This window comes from Atta colombica, unplaced genomic scaffold, assembly GCF_001594045.1.
Source record: "Atta colombica isolate Treedump-2 unplaced genomic scaffold, Acol1.0 scaffold288, whole genome shotgun sequence".
In the NCBI taxonomy this organism is placed as follows: domain Eukaryota; kingdom Metazoa; phylum Arthropoda; class Insecta; order Hymenoptera; family Formicidae; genus Atta; species Atta colombica.
In genome coordinates this window covers 251,059-266,768 of record NW_017259390.1, presented here as the reverse complement: position 1 = coordinate 266,768, position 15,710 = coordinate 251,059, and the positions used below count along the sequence as shown (strand labels likewise).

The 15,710-nt window shown below is 34.8% G+C and overlaps 1 protein-coding gene across 15 annotated transcripts in view; it reads left to right on the top strand.

Moving 5' to 3' along the window:
* The window catches only part of LOC108689963 (collagen alpha chain CG42342), a 168,321-nt gene that overhangs the window by 2,001 nt on the left and 150,610 nt on the right, over positions 1–15,710 (top strand). The gene's annotated exons all lie outside the window — the stretch shown is intronic.

Sequence of the window (15,710 nt, the reverse complement as noted above, 5' to 3'; positions counted from 1 at the left end):
TATTAAAAGATTGTGTATTTAAAGTTAAAATATTTATAAAAAATAATTATAAATAAATATAAATTAATTTATAGTAATTACAATTATTTATAATTAATTTTTAAATGATTTATAAAATATTTTAAAGATGTTAAAATACATGTAAGAATCATTTAATAATTTTTATATGCTTGTGAAAGTGATAAAAATCAATGTATGTTAAGTTGTCATATTTATAGTTGCTATCACTGTTTTTTTTCTATAAGTGAATAATTAGCATAATTATGGATGTTTTTATAATAATATTTCAGTACGTAATATAATATAAAAATCATTACAATAATATATTAATATACGAGGATATGAGAAATGCATAATTAATATTTTACACATCTTTACAGATTTGTTTTATTTCTTAAAAATTACAAATTATATTTCTTTCAATTGCCATAATGTGAAGTATATTGTAAATATGTAATTTCAAAATTATAGGCTATTTTCTAATAAAATTAATTAACGGCGTCTAAAATTTTATGTATTATTCGATTAAAAATGATTGAAAGATAATTAATTTTGATATATTTACTAGAAATGTGGAATTTTTAAATAGTGCTATTTTTCATGAAAATGAATATTCGATATGCGATCCGAACTCAAAAAATCGCAATAAATTATCATAATTTCTTCATTCAATGATACATGAAAACATTTGATATTATGCGAATTGACATCTCAGTAAAGTGCTAATCGAAGGATTTACAGCAACTCCTAATTGCGGAAGTAATCCACAAAACAAACTCCATGTTTGTTTCCGGCGAATCCAATTATGTTGGAAAGAATTCTTGTTTCCAACGTATCGCAGATCTTACAAATGTTTGTGTAAAGAAAGTAGAGTGAAGAATTTTTGCAATCATTATAAATCGGTTTTCTAGCAAATCCTTTAAAAAAGGATACCTTGTGTAAGCTCTCGGTTTATTGAAGCGAACGAAGAAAAGTGTAATCAGGACTTGTAAATGTTACGCTTTCTTCAGTCACACGATACTATATCCGATCTCTTCATTATACTAACAAAAATACAACCGAACTTTTTTACGGTTAACGAATTAAGATTTACGAGATTCTTTAGATTAGGTACGCTTGCATTTTCTTATCTTCTTTGATTCCAACGAGGAAAAAGTTTTTAAACAGTCAGGAAATTACATATTGCGTATTCTAAATCAAGTTAGAATACAGAAAGAATACTTTATTATCAAATTGTGCTGTGAACATTGAAATTAGCTGACTGTAAAAAAAAATACTCCAATCTCTTGATATTGTATATTGTGCATTTACATTTTTATTACTATGGTAGATTCGTAATTCCATTTTGCCCACTCGACGTCGCGTCTGATATCGTTTTGCGAAAAGCGCGTTGCGCTGCTTTTCTATCATGTCTTCTGTTTGAAACTCTATTCTAACCAAACGATTCTCTCTACAAACACCCGCTTTATGCTCCACGGCTTGCTTGCCGCGACTTCACTCCCGACTCTTATTCATGACAGAACAAAGTAGCAAAAGGGCAAAACGCAAAAGCCGCACCGTTGGAAGAACCCGCGAACAGAGTCACCTCGCGAGCTACGAAACGTGCGAATGTAATAATAAAAATGAGGAAGAAAATTCACAAGAAAAATCACGGTGGTTTCTGTCGTTTCTGGATCTCATCTTATATAGTATCTTATATAGATCTTCAAAAGATTGTCCTAAGAAAATTCAGATGTTCTACGTTCTCAGAATGTTCCTACACTATAGAAAAAGAATAGTTGCAAATTGGATTAATTGCAATTTTGCTTGAAAGCAGACAAATCAGAATTTTCTAGTTGAATCTATTATGGTTCTAATTGAGATAATCAGATTTCTGATTGACATTAGATTCTTCTGATTCGTTTATCTTCAACCAGAAAGGAGGATACTTTTGCCTTTTCGCGATCATTCTAATATCGTTTTATTTCTACATTTTTTTTCTACGTTTTTCTTTATCGGAAATTATAATAATGGCACGTAAGAAAAAATTGATACATTGAAATATAGAATAAAATCCTTTCTTTTTTTTTTACATCATTACGAAAATCTCTGTCAGTTATATGCTTCAATCATTTAAAACCTAATTCAGTTGGATTGAATGGTTGAAGCATAGATTAGATATTAAAGAAACAATGGTAATCGATATTAAAGAAACAATGGTAATCTAATCTGATGAATTAAATAATATTCTGTTTTTAACTTCCATCTATATCAAAATGTAAATTATTTCTGTGGTTATAGTTTCAAAGTAGACATGGTCCGTATTATGCACTTAGTAAATAATAAACTAAATTTAAGTCTAATTTAATACATTTTTTTGAGTTAAATTATTTTCCATTGTTTTAATTAAAGTAATGATATATTAGGTACATAAGAATAATAATTTCGATCTGTAGATATTAAAAATAACTCAAATTGGTTATAATTTGATATTATAAATTTAACAGTGTACACTGACAGTAATTTCGTAATGAATAAGGATTTTTATAACTTTATTTCAATATACCAATTTTTCCTTGAATGTAGTGAGTATACTTATAAAGATAATTTTTGGATTCCACAAAGAAAGATACATAAGAAAACGAAATGAAACGAATGATCGCAAAAAAATTGTCCTCCCTTCTTTTCTCAGAGAAGGACATCCCTAAAATTTGCTGTCCGGAATACAATGATTTCAGATTAAGTATCTGCGTTATTCCAGTCGAATGTCGAGCAAATGTCATCGTGCACTTTGAAAAGAGTACGAAGGCGCTCCTTCTCGCGTTCTTGTCTCATTCGTCGACATTCCATCTGCGTGAACCAAATGATTGTATATGATCGTCGTCAATCGGCTAATAAATAGAAGAAAGGAAGAAAGAAAGAGACTGTCCGCATGTTGACTCGGTGAAATCGAAGCTTTGTGCGCGAGACTCCTTCCTGTCATTAAGACAGATGCGCGATTGCTTCATTGTAGCTTTCATCAAGTCGCACTCGCCGAGGCTCTGGCAATAACTGTTACGATAATCGTGCTATGTACCCGTGTCATGATAACTCCACATGTGCATCATCGGTTAAACGTGAGATTATGTCGGTACCGTTAGGGAGGGGCGATGTAAAAAAAGTACTGCAAATATCTACGTATTTATTTATTTTGTTTTATTATTCTCCGGCTAGTATTTCATTATACAATAAATACTTGCGTTTCAGAACAATCTGCGTGTTTATAGCCGTTACGGCCGTTACGGGTATTTGATGGTAATGAATTAATGTGTGTGTGTGTGTGTGTGTGTGTGTGTGTGTGTGTAAATATTGATATAAAAATATTTCATGTATAAAAATATTTTTATATTAAGTAGAACAGAGCAGATTTTTATCAATATTACTGTATGATTTTCGCGAGATCGCGAAATATCGTTTAACTGGTAAACGATATATACTGTGAAATTTTACGCAGAGAAGAAAACCTCCTTCTCTCATTTGAATGGCTGCTTTACAACGAGAAAGCTGCTCCTAGAAGGAAATCCTTGTGTTTTAGAACCGAAACTTGCAACCGCCGTGAAACCATCGAATTCGCGGGAAGGAGAATTTACGACCAATAAATGCAACTTCAGCCCTTTGCGACTTGCGGCAAGTTTATGTAGAGCAAATGATGTAGTTACGAGCATCATTAAGAGTCATTTTATGATAGCGATGCAATTTATTCTCCTCTCTCTCTCTCTCTCTCTCTCTCTCTCTCTCTCTCTCCGCGAAATTGTCGATTTTCAAAGCGTACAAACTACAAGAGTATCGACCACCTTTTCCTTCTCCGGTCCTTTTGCACAACTGCGCACGAAAAAGCATCCACGGAGTAGGTAGCTCGCTAATTGCAATAATTATTCCATTGTCGGACTCTCCGAGTCCGAGGTAGGAACTATTTTCCGGCGAAGTACGGTTGGGACGGAAACGGAAGCGCGTATACGGCGAAAGGGAGAAGGAGTAGAACTACCGGCCGGATTAATTCCGCGCTCCGTTTCTGCTCGCAGTCCACTCGCCGCTATCTCGTGTCTGATTCTTCTCTTCTTTATTTTCCTCCTTTTTTTTTTCCTTGTTCCATCGGTAGCCATACCTTCCCCTTATCGCGCGTCCACAGCATGACGAGCAACAAAAGGGAAAAGAGAAAGAGAGAGAGAGAGAGAGAGAGAGAGAGAGAGAGAGAGAGAGAGAGAGAACCGAACTCACAATTCTCGTTGACTCTCCTCGCGATGGCGTCCCAAAATTGAGACATGCGAGCTGACGCACCAACATCATAAATCTTTGCCTTTTCCCTCGTAGCTAGCGAAGGGTGTCCGTATCTATCGCATCCCTCGCATCATTCCTCCCCTTTCTGCTCTGTCTACGTGTAGAATTCGCGTGTGGAACTGAAGGCGTGGAGACGCCCTAATATCGCGATCTCTGATGCGCGAAGCGATTGGGATCGCCAAACTTCGACGCATGAAGTTGGGAATGTAAAATTTCTTCAAAACGAGAGGATCTATTTACATTTTACTCGTGTAAAATGCAGGAAATGTCGACTCCCGTTGAGAGAGAGATACCTGAGAAAACGCGAAACATTTTGCTATCGGAAATCTCCTTCGCGCGCGTAAAATGTAATTTGGATCGTATAAAATATCTGCCACGCGTGAGGTATTCTCTAGAAATTTTATGTTGTGGAAATTTTACCGTGTTCTACGATATTACTGAAATAATGTGATTGGAAACAGAATGTGGCGACAAGTATTGTTAACTATAAAGATATATCAGTTAGTGGACAGTTAGTGAACGTGACCTAATTGGACAAAATGACAATATGACTCTAATAAATTCGTTGTTTATACAAAAGTTTAATAATGAATTTATTTAGCATCGTACATATATATTATAAAAGCTTAATTAAATTACAATTTTTGCCATTTTATCCAATAATTGGGTCATGTCCATTAAAGGTACACACAAAAGATATCATTCCATTGTTAAAAAAAAATGATTACTCAATTTATTTTCTTTCTTTTAAATACCTAACGGTTATCTTTAATAAAGAATATATTTTTAATAATAATTTTAAAATATACTTATTACAAATTTTAGAAAAACTTATTATTATGTACTTAAAACAAAATTTATCTTTTTTTGAAGAATATTATTATATAATCTCTCTTTGATCAAAAAAACTGATAACTTTAATGATAAACAAATCAAATTTATTTTAATCTAATAATAATCTTGATTGAAGTTACTTGATTAAAGTTACTAGGATTCAAAATATATCTTGAATAAATTTGACGCTTATATGATGAACTTGTAATAGATTGCGGATATATGAACTTTTGAAATATAAACAAGTAGTAGAAATTGAAACAAGTAGATAATTATATGTAGTACCTATTTTTGTGTGTACATTTACTTTGTCCTAAATTCTCTTTCAATTTTAATGTAACAGAAGTAATTGCTGTAAAGTACGAATTCTCTCGCGATCGACCTTTTTCGGAACACACTTATCGCCATTTCCACTCGGCGTTGTTACCCACTTACGTACCGTACCATCGCGCGGGACAAACGCGGTAATGCGATTGACCGTGTGACAAACGATGCGTGGTCGCACCATCGTGATCGAACCGTCAGGACGAATAGGAAGTAAGGAGGAAGAGAAAAGACGAATCCCTCTCCTTGAAAAGAGCACACATCAGTATAAGAAACGACGTTGGTTCCGAACGACGCCGCATACTTCTCGTTATATCCGGGCGTTTTTCCACGCCTCGGGGAAATCGATGGGCGTCCGAGGACTTTTCATATCTCTCTCTCTCTCTCTCTCTCTCTCTCTCTCTCTCTCTCTCTCTCTCTCTGTCCCCCACAACGACGATACGCGATCGGGAGATCTGCCGTTAATTCGCTCCATTTGAAATCGAATCGAAAGCTATTCCGCAGATAGATTACCTTCGTATGCAGCCCATACGCTCGAAAGAATGTTGAATAGAGAGGAATAGAATCGTCAGAGCGAACGCGCTTTGTTCCGCTCGATGCGGGAATGGAGCGTCATGTTGCCCGGGAATTTTGATTTCTGTATTCTCATTACAGAAGAATACTCGTTACATTGAAATCACGAAAGATTTTTCCATTGTAATCAAATGCGGCGATTATTGAGCTCTACAAATGTAAGTGAAAGGCAAAATTTGCGTGGGCGCAATAATCTTCCTCTGGGAGCTAGGCAAGAAGTTTCATTCTATATGATATAATATCGAGAAATAACGTATCGTTAATCGGCGAATTGAAGAACTACGTCTTTTTCTATTTCATAACTTTTTAATGTTTGATATCAAACCTTAAATTTCACGAACGTGAAGTAATTTACTTATAAATTTATTTAGTCGAAGGAAAAGAGAGAAAGAAATTCTGAGAACGCTCACATTGAAATGATTAAATTTAAATCGCTAATAACAGAAAAATGATCAATATTTTATTAATATAACCATCACTCATCCCTTAATTTACCCTATAATAACTTTAGTCAAAAATGCTCGTTCTCTAGAATCCGGTAAATGCAATATTTGCAAGAGAAGAATCAATATATCTCGAACATCGGAATTTCCCTTAACGTATATGTTACCCTTAACGTATAATCGATGCACGATGTCGCATGTCGCTCGACGTGTTGCGGGTGAAGTGGAGCGAGGAGATCTACGGGATTGCACGTGGAAAGATCAAGGTCGATTAGCCGATCGCTCGTTCTCGGATGTCCCGAGAAATTGATGGTCGCTCGCAAACTACATCGATGAAACGCCTACTCCGGTTCATGCCGTGGTCCATGCATGCGCTTCCAATCTCCTTCCCTCCCCCTCTCCCCTCCCTCTCTCTCTCTTTCTCTCTCTCTCTCTCTCTCTCTCTCTCTCTTTCTCTTTCTCTCCACTTTCAGCCAAATTGCTATCTATCTCAGTAGATCAACGGGAAGGAGGAGAATGATGCATTGTCTCGGCTGTGTACAGGTAGCATGCACCAGCCAGCCACTAGGAATATGGACGTCTTCCTGTAGCTTACCCTAATAGAAATTAAACTTGCAGTATCTCGCTGACCGGAGATCTTCGGACCGTTTATCATAGAAAACGCGACGTAGAGTTATGTTTCCTTCAGGAAAGAGGAGGCGAAGCGCGAGTTAACTCCTCCATTGTATCTTAGGAGGAATATAAGGCAATACAAAGTCGTACATTCGTTGAGTAAATAAAACAAATATCCGGCATATAATTACGTAAAAAGGGTGTGGTATTACAATGACAAACGATGGGATTCGCGCCAACTTCCACCGGTCGGTATAAATTATTATCCTTCGATGAAGTTGAAGTCGATTTTTCCTCGATGAGAGAATGCCGAGACAATTTATAGTTCTTTGAGTTAAAGGCGATCGGCGATTTAAACTTCTTTTGGGAAAGAAGAATAGGCGGCGCAAACTCATTCTTCGGTTACATTAAAGCTGAACTTTACTTCAGCGGAATCTTAATTTGCGGCTTAATTAGAAAGACTTCTTATGTTGTAAACTCGTTAAATCAAATTTCCGTTAGGAAAATTCCATTCTGAATTGTTTCGTAAATTCTGTAGAGGCAAGGAATGGGGATGAAAATGACCGAAAAAAAACTAGAAACTTTGAAAAAACTCATTAAAAAAACAATGCTCTTCCTTGGCCCTTCAAAATTTTTTACAATATTTGAATATATATCCAAAGTTTGTTTAGAACATTTCACGCTGTATTATTGTACCAAAATAATTTTAACCTTCATCCAAAAGATTTCTGAAAAGATAGCTGTAAAAGTTAAAATGTAATACAATAGCACTAAGTGGTAATAGTCATGAATGGCACACCTTCATAATTATCCAGATGACATTTTATACTGTACTGTAATTTTAAAAGTTAAGTAAATGTTTCATACTTGTTAGCGTAAACAGTACTTTAAAGGTGCCTCCAGATGATATGGCCATCAACGTTCGATAACATTAGCAAATATCATATATATATACCATACATAATTATTCATATTGAATGTAGGCCAATATTTAGAATATGTGCAAAGTTGGCATATACATTGGCCATATCATTTGGAGGCGTCTTTAGAATAGTTGACGCTGCTTTTGTTATATATTTGTTATAATTGTACATGTTCTAAAATGTAATTAGTCAAACAACGTTTATCAAACTATTTCTAACTATTGAATCGATATTATATTAGGATGTTGCCCCTTCTCAAAATTAAAAGTTAGAATATGTACAATTGCAATCAATATATACAACAAAACAGTGTCAATTGCGCTAATTAACAACAATATGGGCCACACACTGCTTATTTAGCTTTTAAAATTGGAGTAAAATATAAAACATCTATCTTTTAAATAATTATAAGTGACTATTATCGGTAAAGAATATCTCTCAACATTAGACACTGCAAGAATGTTTCCGTTTTAATTTGAAATAAATTAGAAAGACGAAAATATTAAATGTCAAAATGACGTAGATATATAAAATATTTATTTTAACAACTATCAAGAAAAGTGAATTCTATATCTTTTTCTATTTATTTAACATGAATTCTATATATTTTTCATGAGTTTTATATCATTTTGATTAAAAATTCATGTAAGAAATTTATTTTTTACTTGATTCTTTTTGAGAGTAAAACACTTGTTTTTTTCATCTCTAATCGATGGTTACGAGACATTTTGTATTTTACAAAAATATGTTGTAATATGAAGCGTACAAATCAAACGACGGCAGACGAATCTTTTGTCGAAGTATATATAAGTTGGATACCATTCCGTGTATCAGAACATGTTCTCGTCCCGTATAGCGAAGAATAGACGCGCCGTATATCGAAGAATGATCGAACGTGTTGGTACCACATGTTCGTTGTAATAGCAAAGAAATCGAAATCAAGAGACGAGATTGTCCGGAATCGACTTTCAAAATAAAAAACTAACAAGTCCCGACAATTTCTATCGCGAAACGGAGAAGACATTTTCTTTCGTCTGGGTGCCTGGATAAGCGACTCGCTTGTATGTACCCGCTTGGAGCCAAATTACCAACTACTACACTCCGGAAGTACACTTCGTGTCACAGGAAGGATGGGGGCGCCATTACTATGTACGTGTACCTACCTGGATAGAGAGAGAATATGGGGGTAAAGTTACGTAATGCGTCCTCATCGGTGAACTTTTAACATGTTATGTTCCAGCAGATAGGAGTTTATACATGCCGAAATACATGCCGAAAATATTTCGCTTTCTCGTGAAATTTCTCAACTGTGTTTATTGAAAATTAGTTTAATAAAAATTTAATTAATTACCGTAATTCTATTAATTAATTTAAAATTTGTTTGACGTACATTATACATCACGAAGTTTGTATAATAATTTAATATTGGACGAAATTAAAATTACGTAATAACTATTCGTGATTGTATATTGTAAAGTTATATACCTATTATATTTTTACAGAAATTATGATTTTGCTGAAATATTTAAAAATTTAGTTAGATACAAATCTGAAAATAATTTTGTTGGACTATTAAAATAATTTATGTAAAAAGTTCAAGCAATATCGTAATAAACAATATGTAAAAAATTTTCATGTTTTAGCAATCAGCTTGAGCGTCCTACATAATTGTTTTGATAGTTGATCAAAATTATTTCAAAATTTTTTAACAAAATTTTTAACAAAATAGTCCTTTTCATTATTATTATTCGCATGATTATGTAATTTTCGAATTTATCCCTTAAACGAAATACATTTTTCACAATTTTTTTCTGATATTTATGATGTTACTACACAGGAAAAGGAATTACAGAAGAAGAAATGATTGTATCGCATTAGCTTTTTGCCAGCTAGATCGCGAAGTAGCTTATATCGAACCTCGAGTCCTCTGAGTGCTGTCGAGTCCTCTGCTAAGTTTAACAGCTCCTTGATAACCTTTCTTATTTCTCTACACGTACTTCTTGCGGCCTTCTCTTTCTCATCGCGCCGATAAAGAAATCATTTATTCATTAATTCCTTTTTTATTCGGGCAAAATATTGCTTGAGGAAGTGTAGGAGTATAAATGGAGCAAGCTTAGAATTTATGCATGACTCGATACTTGAAGAAACTTCGGAAATTGTGGACTCGTTTCTCGTTGGTATCTTCCGAAACTCCTGTACAACGCGACTGAATTACCATCACCTTTAATCCGCAACGAGCTCGTGCGACGTCGCCTAGGCGAGGTGACACATCGCGGCGAGAAACCTTCCGCCTTCCTCTCAGTCTCACCTATCGGCGAAACTGCAACAAATTGAATTCCGTGTTCGGTAACGCGAGAGAAGCGGTATGTACGTTGGCTCGCGAAAGTTGGCGCGGCGGCAAGCGGGTTGTCGCGATTTACGATTGGCGCACGTGTGTCAGACCTGGGGATGGAAGTTTATGCCGGCGAACCGCTCGCGCCATCCGACAAAACTTATTACCGCGCTCGGATCGCGCGCGCACGAGGGAGGCTGCCCTTGTTTCGAGAGAGTTTCTGGCGTATGTCACATTTACCAGCATTTCCACTTCCTTTTTCTTCCTTTTTTTCTTTCCTCTCTTCTTTTCGCCGAAACGTGCCCGGTGGAAACGCGTCCGCGTTCGAAGGTCGCGATCGATTCGCGAACCGGGGCGTGTCTCTCCAGCGAGCTTTTGCACCTCGATAAATTCGAGTGAGACTTCCGTTAAATATTTGGACAATGAGAGAGAAAGAGCTTTCTTTGAAGTCCCGGTAGAAGGCTCGCGACCTCGAACGTGTGAAATATCGAAATTAAAGATCTCTATTGTGATGGTGGAGACGTGATGTATAGTGATTCAATCAATTGTTCGAGTTCTTCGAAGATAGTGATTGCCAGTAAATAAAGAAGAATAAAATGAACTGTACACATTTATCGTTTTAGTTTCTGAAGAAACTTTAGATAATAAGATTTTTATTCTCTCCATTTAATTCTAAATGCACTTTTTATTAACAGGACAGTAGTTTGAGTCCTACAGAGATATTTAATATTGAAGAATTAATAAACTAAAATGCATCCGACATGGCAAAAGTTAATAGTTTATGAACAGTTGAATAATAATTTAACTTAAAGTTCCCCAAAATCTGTAGAGGAACACATCAACACGAGTCTGTTATCCTGTAATATTTACATAATTGCCAGAAACTAGACGTTAGAAATTGATACAGCAGAAAAGAATGTGTTAATTGGACGATAAATATGTCTAAGTGTCCAACATAGTTTTGAAAATATGCTTCTGTTACTGGCGTGTGTACAGATGGATGGGCTTTTACCGAATTAACAGTCCCGATAAATTCCAGAGTGCACGATAAATAACGCTCCGGATCGCTCGACGTGACGAACGAATTCCGGTTGTGGCGGAATTCGTCTCCAAGCGATTGGTATTATCGTTTCTCGTATCGACAACTCCGATTAACGGACGGCCTCCGATTAACCTGGCCTCGGTTAACTAATGACACCATTGGAAACAAGCTCCCGTTTCTCTCCTTGCCCTTCTCTCTCTCTCTCTCTCTCTCTCTCTCTCTCTTTCTCTCTCTCTTCCTCCCCCCCCCCTCTCTCCTCTCTTTCTCTCTACCTATCTTTTCGTTCCATGGATTCTTGTTTGGGATTTTACGACAGGTCGGCGAGTGCACGGGTCGGCGAAAGAAATAATATACGCGCATCAAGAATTTTATGATTGCAATTAATTTTAATACCGCGTCGCTGAATCTCACGTGCATACTCTCTCGTTGCACGAGAAGCACGCGGAAACTTGGTTCGTTTCACTTTGTACAATTATTTCAAACGCGTGATCGTCTATCCTTGTTTAAACTACGTTGGAATTGCCGTCAAAATGTATCTGTATAAAATATCGAAACTAGGTCAAAATCGAGACAAGCGAAAAACTTGTTAATATCTGGCATTACCGGCAGCTCTATTTCCGACAGTTATGGATGCATTGTAAAGTTAGAAAATACTCATATATATTTTACTCATATATATTTTACGTGTTTTGCATACAGCGTTCATATTAAAATGAACGAATATATTTTAGGTTATTATACTTACGCTTGTAAACATGCGCAATAATTAGTTATTTCTTATTAATATGATAAATATCGTAATAAAGGTGCTCTTAAACATATTTATTTTTACTTGAAAATAACGTAAAGTGTCGCTTAATTTACGATATAAACGTTATCGAACACCTGTTATTTTCAAATCATTTTACGGAATCTATTTTACGTGATCGCAAACTGAAATTCCTGCATATTGATATAGTATATTTTTTCCCTTATTAATCTTACAGGTGAGAGACTTCAATTTTTTTAGTTAGATTTACAAGACATGTCTGTCTGTTTTGAATAATAATTGTTTTCTTTCATCGCAAACTTACGGAACTTTGCAGGGCACACTTTCAAACCATTGATAGAAATGAATTAGATTTCAATGTTGGCCGATCGAGAAATCAGAAGTATGTCCTTTTAACTATTCATGCAAACTAAATTCTGACTGATTCAATTTGCTCTAATACAATCTTCGTAGCGAGAAATTCGTCTGTTAAATCTCCAATACTTTGACTTATCAAAGCAATTATTTGTATGAGGATCACGTTATTATTTAGTTAATCATTTTGAGTAACAGACGAACTTTTTATTATTAGTTTTCCAAGTTACACTACACTGTTAGATATGAAAGAAGCAATGATAATTTAATCTTGTAAGTTAAATAACATTTTGTTATTTTTAATTTCCATATCAAAATGTAAATTAATCCATTTTTATGATTAGTTTTAAAGTGAACATTTCATAATTAATGTATGCAGTAAATAATAAACTAAATTTGAGTCAAATTTAATACATTTTCTTGATTTAAATTATTTAATTCCATTTAGTCAAATTAACAACATATTGAATAAGAGCAGCGATCTATATAGAAATGCACTGAGAGAAATGAGTTTGTTATAGGAATAAAAAAGGGATAACAAATATGAAATATGAAAACTGATCGATCAATTACTATTGCGAATAATTTCTCATTATTCGTTAATGTAATAATACACAATTTTACAATACATATCAAAATAGTCAGTATTGCTAGCAAATAACATCTATCAAAAAATAGGTTAGATTTTAATAAATATAAATATAATTTATATTTATTAGAAGCATAAATTGCTTCTTTACTAATATTGGAACAGCAGACTAAGCATCCATCATAACAATATAATTTGCTGTCATACATCTACAAATTATTTGAACTTTTTAAAGGAACTGGTGGCTTGTTAAATTAACAAAATCTTTTCTTTCAATGTGATTAAAAATAACTTAAATTGGATATAATTTAACATTATAATGAATTTGACGAACACTATGAGGATATATGTTTCCTACTCGTTATTTATACTACTAGTCAATCATTTTGTATAAAATTCTGTAGTTAAAATTAAATTAAATCGTTCTTTTTGAGTAGTTACTTGGTTAAAATAGTCTGTTTTCTTACATACGTATTGTGCATATGTATTCCATCAGCATTACCAGTTTACCACAAGATAAATAGTACTAGTAGTTCTAAACCCGTGCGACTACCTAAGCGTGAGATACGTTTTACATAACTAAATGTAAATGATATGCGCATTACTATGTGTGTTCTAACGTAACGTGCCCACATTCTGCATTCATCCAGGGAGCAAATTACGTTTAACCATACGGCTAACGTCATGTCTAACGTTATGTTCCGACTGATTCGCGCGCGGTTCTCTGCACTTGTGTCCTCTCTGTATTTACGACTTGGCATAAGAATAAAGGTCACGATAAATGGTAAACTAAAGGTTAACAGACTCCTTTGCTCTCGTAGTTCGACGAACGAGAACTTCCAATCGTATCGACGACCTCGGTTAACCCGTTCGTCGTTGGTTAATTCTCTCACTATTCTATTCTACCACTATTGCTCTTTTGGCATAAACCTGGGTTAAGTCGAATCTGTACTCGGTCGTATCTCTTCTTCACTGGGTTAGTTTGAGGTCAACCGTTGTTCGTTGGAATGCATTTACTGTGATTCCGTTCGTGCATTACAAAGGTAGGGGCTACTCGCATTTTGACTGCGAAACGAGAAAGATTGGAACACCATGGAAGAAAGCCGCAATGTTATGAAGGTTGGATCGCTAAAGTAAAGAGTTGCACTCTCCGACCGAATTTTGAAGTCGAATTTCCTCGACGGAAATTGAATCAGGAACCATCTTCACGCATAAAATTTCCGGAACGCTAAACTTTGCTTAAAATTACATTTATTTTCCTTTATTGAAGCTCATTTGATCAAAACTGTTCTGCCTTCGTCAATTATTTCATTATATTTCCTTGGAATTGAAATTTACTTTTTTCGCTTTCTTCGGAAAAATCGATTATATTCCCTTTATTAATATCTTAACTTTTACGCTTCATCCCGTGTATCTGAGAACGCACCTACTGCGAAAGCGAAAGGACGGAAGAGAAGCAAGATGTAGGGGAGAAGAGAAGAGCCAGGAGGAGAAACACTCCGCTCGGAAGTCGTTGAATTTGCATGAATCGCAGCCGGTCGTTACGTTTCAATGCTCGCTTGCCTTCCGCTCGCTTAAATGTCGTTTAATTAGTCGGAACGGCTGAGGGGCCGCGGTATTCATGTACTAGGCGGTACTCCTTCGGCCGCGAATCGCAAACGCGAATAAGTCCATCTGAGATGCAAGCCACTCGTGGCCGCGGGGTAGGAAGTGCGTCTCTAACGATAATAATTATGCGACTGCTCGAGCCAATCGACAGAATCAGTAAACGCGTGCTAACAAAATGCAACTCGTTTTTTTTTGTATCTCTACGAGATAAGAGGAGTGAAACATATGAACGCGACAATATTTATTGTACGACTTTTATACGATATTATGCGACACGCGATTTTAAGTTACCTTTAAAAATTTAAAAGATATTTGGATATTATAAAACAGAAAATATTGTGATGTAAATGTAAAATATTTTAAATGTTATCTTAATTATGTTAAGATTTTATGCATAATTTTAGACATGTTATATTTTTTATGTGCTATATAAGTGCATATGTTATATTTTATATGTTTATGTGTTATATTTCATATGCTTTTTTCAAAATAGTAGTTAACATAGATATATACTTAGATTGATTTCGTAAAGTTTCTCTTTGAATTTATACGAAAAATTTCAGCAATATAACGATGAAATTTTTATGATTTTTTCATTCATTCATAAATAAAATTGAAGCAGGGATAAATTGGTATTTTGCCTTGCGGAGCGAATATATTATAGAAACGATAGTGCTTTGACATTTTCATTAGGTGAAATAATGCTATTTCATATTTTGTGTCTCTTTATCATCGAAATATATATTGGTTAAAATTCTGACATAAACTAGAAATATGTAACTATATTGATGCATCAGTCAATCCATTCGCGAGAAATAGATTTATTTCGCTGCTTTAAACGTATTAATAATTAATAATACAATTTTGTCAGATTATGCGAGTCTGGGACGCGAATGACGCGAAATAAACGGTCTGATAACGAAGCGAAACGAGAATTCGCCGCGATATAAACGATGTTTCGCTGGGATTCGGCAACTCATTTAGTCCGTAAATTTATTCTCTCTATATGTG